General features: G+C 45.4%; 1 protein-coding gene across 3 annotated transcripts in view; it reads left to right on the top strand.

Moving 5' to 3' along the window:
- The first annotated feature begins 5,727 nt into the window (after positions 1 to 5,727).
- GDPD5 (glycerophosphodiester phosphodiesterase domain containing 5) overlaps positions 5,728 to 6,000 on the top strand; it is a 327,641-nt gene continuing 327,368 nt past the window's right edge. For all 3 annotated transcript variants that reach the window (XM_054015849.1, XM_054015850.1, XM_054015847.1), the window contains exon 1: positions 5,728 to 5,817. The gene's annotated coding sequence lies outside the window, so the exon portion shown is untranslated. The remainder of the gene's footprint in view (positions 5,818 to 6,000) is intronic.

Genomic DNA, 6,000 nt, shown 5'->3' with positions numbered 1-6,000 from the left:
TGTGAGTGCTTAGACAGGATGTAGTATATCCTTGGAAGCACCTCCCACTCCCTTTTTCTGTTCAGTCACTGGAACCCCGGAGACTAGTCTTACTCCAGACTCCTAATCTTTAACTACTGTCTGGCCCTGACCTGTGTTCTTGAACAGGGTGTATGTAGAACCTTCCACTTCACCTTGATTTTCTTGTCCAGCGTGTTTCCATCTCCAAGAGTGTTCTGGATGGGGTCTGGTATATTTTAAAAAAGTTCTCCTAATCTCCTGGGTCTTCAGTATGGGTTGTAGACTATCTTCAGTAAATTCTCCTGCTGGGTCTCTGAAAGGGATAGATATATCCTTGTAACTTCTCATCTTCAGGTTGGGGATGATTTATACTCTGTAACTCTTCCCCTACTGTTCCTAGCTGGGAGGGAACATTAACTCTTCCTTGTGTTACCATGCTGGAATGTGGCCAGAGCCAGCCCTAGCAATTTGGAATGGGTGTGCAAATAGAGTTGCCAACCCTCCAGGGCTGTCCTTGGGTCTCCAGGAATTAAAGATTAATCTTTAATTAAAGATTATGTCATGTGATGAAACCTCCAGGAATATGTCCAGCCAAAATTGGCAACCCTACCTGCAAAAGAATTTTCCACCTTGCTCTCCACATCCTGTGTCCTCACAATGGACTGGATTTAGGATTAGAGGAAAGGTTGTCATGCTGGTTGCATCCTAGCTTGGAAAGAATTCAAATCCACTGTAAATAAACAAAATCTCGCAATGCAGACTGGTGAAACTTTCACAGAACACTTAAAAAAATCTCAGACCCTTTCTGAAAGCACCCACAGCAAACAGCTCACCCAGGAGTAAACCACCATTCCTGCAAAAACAAAGCAACTCTCTTGAGAGTACAACTAATCAACTCCTCCAGATAGACCACCAATGACAGGGGGACTAAAGCTGTCACTATCAACTCTGCAGGGGGAAATCAAATGGCCCATGGGGACACTTTCAATCAAAACTCAATTACATCCATTAAGGACTAAATGTCTCTGAATTAAAGTATTGGAAAAAAGCATATTTAAAAAGTATTCACACAAACACAGGAACGTGCAGATCCCGTGTCTCTTTGACTTCCACTTTCCTAATATCACTGTGAGCAAAACAATAGCACATCCCTTACCATGCTTGTCTGTACGCCATGATCTGCAGTGATTGTAGGGATTTACTTCAGGTCCGTATCATTGCCCTTCAGTAGGTATAACCCACTGGTCAGTGTCTGTTCCGTGTCCCTTCTGGGGACTGATCTACAGAGGCCGTGAGTCTGCTACATCTCATAGCAACAATGGCTGGTGCTTTTGCTCCAACGGTAGGGACTCCTGCTTTTACTACTGGAGGTCCCTCATTCAAACCCTGGTGTCAGCCCAAGAGGGCAGCAATCATATAGGCATCTCAATTCCCACTGTCTTCCCCAAAGGCAACAGTCCACCACCAGTCTGGCATTTCTGAGGCAGTAGTTGTGTTGCCATCCTCCTCAGGTCATTGAGAATCAAAGCTGGCACAGAAATACCACTAACATCTCCCCCATGGAAAGGGAATATAGTATCTCCATCCAACCATTCCCACATTTGCATCCACAAAGCACCCTCCGGGATTCACTACAGCCTGCAGTGTCACAGGGTACTATGATGTATGGTTGTAGAACTTTGGGGTGGCCTGATTGGGAACTAAGGTCCATCCATAGCTCCAGCATCATTCACAGCCCCCTAGTATTTCACAAATGCTGAAACCTGGGCTGCATAGGTCACTGGCACTTGTTTTTGGTACTATTGGGGTGGGCTGTGTGCAACTACGTATAAAACCAGGGAACTAGTTGAGCAGTGGTTGCACATTCCGTTCAAAAAATTACATTAAAAGAACATTAAAGTAGCAAAGGCAAGGATTCAAAAGGCAGGTTGCCCATGCAACCTTAATGTAGCCTCCATGCATTATGGCACAGTTGTTAATTACATGATTACGTACCATTCACTCCCCCCCCCCGCCCCAGGATCCCTGCTTCATTCATTGAACGGGTTGTTATTCAATATTTCTTTTTATCCTCCTCATTCAATGTCTGGTCCCAGGATGTAGTTAACTCACACCATCCAAAACCCTGCACTGTATACAAAACTACTAATTTCCTGTTGTGCCTTTTTTGCTCCTTACACAACAAATGTAATATAAAAGAACCACATGGCACAGTGGGGTCCAAATAACCATGTTCACTAGCTATATGCAACATGCAAAACCTGGCTCCGTGTGCATACTGCTAGCGGGATCACAAACCATTTAAAGAGACACTACCCAATTCCTATACACTGTGTTTCCTCATGAGCATTTCTGTGGTGCTCTCACCATAGTATCTGAGTGCTTCACAAACATTAGTGAATTAATCGTCACAGTACCGCATGGTATTAGGTGCTATTATTATCCCAATTTCACAGGAAAACCACTGAGGCACAGAGATATGAAGGCCAAAATTGTCAGAAGTGTCTACTATTGGGTGTCCAACTTGGGACACCTAGGGCCATTTTGTTTTCCCAGAGAACTTAGCATTTTTATAGCACTTAATATGTTCAAAGCACAGCTCCAGTTGACATCAGCTGCATTCAGTTGTGAATGCTCATAACTTCTGCAAATTTTCTGTTAAAAAAAACTGAAAACAACTGAACAATAACAACAATTCTATCATGTGGAACCATATTGAACCCCAGCTTGGGTCATCAGCAAGGTTCAGACATTTAGATCCACAGCAGAGTCCTCTGTCATTAGACCTAATGGAGTAACTGATAGCACTGGTCTACAATTTTTGAGAAGTCGTCTGCTTCAGAGATAAAATGTGCTATTGATTATGTATTTTGATGTGCTGAATTCAAATATGACAATTAAAACAACTGATTGGCTACTGTTTCTACGACATTTAAGTTTTTACATTTTATGTCTATATATATTGTGTAGATAGTAGAGTTTTAATCATAAATTGTAAACCTAGGTCTTTTCATGTGTTTATGGTTGCTTTACATGATAATATTTCACCTGTCCTGTTTATGTAACACTTTAAAAATCAGCAAAAGGGTTATATAAATAAAATTTATTATGAAACAAAAGGCAAAAAGCTATTATGTACATAGTTTAGTCCTATTCAGTGTCTACTCGGCGCTTCTTGCTTGTCTCTTGTATTCATTAAATGGAGCATCTCTTGTCACTGTCCAGCAATAGTCTGCAAGCATTGATGGGCTCCATTTGTCCTGATCACATTTCTCCATTGTTGCAATGTCCTGGTGAAATTGCTCACCGTGCTCGTCGCTCACTGCTCCGCAGTTCGGTGGAAAAAAAATCTAGATGAGAGTGCAAAAAATGTATCTTTAGTGACATGTTGCAACCAAGGCTTTTGTATGCCTTGAGGAGGTTTTCCACCAACAATGGGTAGTGTTTGCCTTGTTGTTTCCGAGAGAATTGATTGCCACTAACTGGAAGGCTTTCCATGCCGTCTTTTCTTTGCCACGCAGTGCATGGTCAAATGCATCATCTCAAAGAAGTTCACAAATCTGAGGACCAACAAAGACACCTTTCTTTATCTTAGCTTCACTTAACCTTGGAAATTTTCCACGGAGGTACTTGAAAGCTGCTTGTCTTTTGTCAATGGCCTTGACAAAGTTCTTCATCAGACCCAGCTTGATGTGTAAGGGTTGTAACAAAATCTTCCTTGATTCAACAAGTGGTGGATGCTGAACACTTTTCCTCCCAGGCTCCAATGACTGTCAGAGTGGCCAATCTTTCTTGATGTAGTGGGAATCTCTTGCACGACTATCCCATTCACAGAGAAAACAGCAGTACTTGCCATTATGCAGTCACATTGTTCTCTCACCTTCTCCCCTGGGGGAGAAGTGTGCCCAGTGGAGTGCTGCATTTTGATAGGGTGGTTTTTTTTTTAATATGCGTGTTGCTATATATTTATGTTAGAGAAGGCAAGGTCAAAGACATGCAGCTTGCACTTGGAGCTGAAGGTGGGAAGGTTGGTGATGCTCCTTAGATCAAAGCATGAAGGCGCTAGAGCCTCTCAACAAAATACTTAGAAGAATTTTTCTAACATGGGCAAAAGAAAATATTTTCTCCTAATGTGCCAACTCTTCACAATTTGTTTTTCTTAAAGTCACAGTTCCTGGATCCACATGATTAGAGGAGAATCATAGAAGTGTAGCACTGGAAGAAACCTCAATAGGTCATCTAGTTCAGTCCCTTCCACTCAAGGCAGGACTACATAATAGTCAGACAAGTCAGAATCTCAGTTTTCATTTAAAATAAAAAACAAAACAAACAAAAACCCTGTTTCCATTCTTGGTTGCAGAGAAAATGTGACCCCAGTGCACCCGAAAGGTTTGGCAATCAGAAAAGAAATAAAAATCATGAATTTTAAAAAAACAATATAATTTGGGTTCTTTTTAAGCTAATCCCATGATTTTTTGGAGCTTGACTCATGATTTTTGAATGCTTGAGATTGGCAACTGCTGTTATGGAACGTGTTATGCAATTTTAATTATGGTCAGTGTTAACCATTCTGCCTATAATCATATTCTTTTGTTGTTTGCATTTTATCCTCTCTGTCTTTTCTGCTTTATTATGGTATTGGCTGTTGTATCATTCTTTAAGTTTTGCTTTATCTACTTCAATTTTCTCCTTGGAATAGAGGGAGAGATGTATATATGTATTTATCTACTTAGGATTCAGCTTCTTGAATTGTCTTGGAGCTATTTTCGAAAAGTGTGACAATGGCTACCTTGTTATCCATCTGTTCTTCCTATTTCAGTGAAGTCAAGTTTTGTGTTTGTCTAAGACTCTGTTTTGGCTCTGATAGTGAACTGGCAGCAGAGTGTCATACCATGGCTTTATCCTCTTTGTGTAGCATGCAGGGGCCCAGTCAGGATCAGGGCCTCATTGCCCTGAGCAGCACCATACAAACACATGGCAAGAGACAGTCCCTGTCCCAACCTGTTTACGATCTGAGGCCCCCAAACCTAAAAACACATAGATTTGTGTAACTTTACCTACATCACTCCTCCCACTGAAGTCTATGGGGCTGCTCCATGAGTAGTTACATATGTTCTTAAATGTTTGCAATATCAGGGTCTAATTTAAGACAAGGTGAATCGAGTGAGCCTAACAGATTACTGAAGGTGGGGGGAATGAGGGTCACGGGGATCAGAATGCCTGGTGGTTACAGATTAGCTACCTGCACTTTTAGCAGGTTTTGAGTCAGTAACCCTTTCCTGCCTGAATTCAGTAGGGATAGGGTGTATGCCAGGCTGTGACCCTTTCCTGCCGGGGTTCCCGGCGGGGGGTGGGGGTGCACAGCCCAGGCTGTGTGACCCTGCGCGGCCCGGGCTCCCGCCGGGGCTGGGTGTAGCCAGGGCAGCCCCGCCTCCTCCCCTGTCTGGTTCAGCCGGGGGCGGAGTTAGCCGGTTTCATTCTCGCCCGCGCGGAGCTCGCCGCTTTACTCCGCTGCTCCTGCCGAGGGATGACATCGGGGAGGCTGTGCGGGCAGCGGAGGCGCTGAGCGAGCGGAGTCTGCCGGCTGCAGGTTCCTCCTCCCGCGGGCTCTGCCGCTGCTCCGGCCCCCGCCGGCCCCCGCCTGGAGAGGCGCCGATCGCAGCGCCCCGGCGCCGGGGAGGAAGCGGCAGGTTCCCCGCTTTGCACGGCTCCGAGTCCCCGGAGGAGCCGGGCAGCCCCGGGGGACTTCTCGCCGCGCGGCCGGGGACCGGCCGCTGGAAGTTGCTGGGAGTGGCTCGGAGCTGGTGGCTTCCCCAGGTAAGCGCCGCGGACCGCTGCAAAGGGAGCCAGCCCGGGGGCGGGGGGCGATGGAGGATCCGGCTCCCCCCCCACACCTCTGCCAAGCCGCTGGGGACCGCCGGGGATGCATCTGGGCGTGTGATCCCCTTGCCCAGCGGCTGGGAGGGCGGGCGTGGAAACACCGGGTGTCTCTCTCCCCTT

This window comes from Malaclemys terrapin, chromosome 1 (genome assembly GCF_027887155.1).
Source record: "Malaclemys terrapin pileata isolate rMalTer1 chromosome 1, rMalTer1.hap1, whole genome shotgun sequence".
In the NCBI taxonomy this organism is placed as follows: domain Eukaryota; kingdom Metazoa; phylum Chordata; order Testudines; family Emydidae; genus Malaclemys; species Malaclemys terrapin.
Note: the sequence above shows the minus strand (reverse complement) of the source record. Positions and strands in the feature narration are given on the sequence as shown.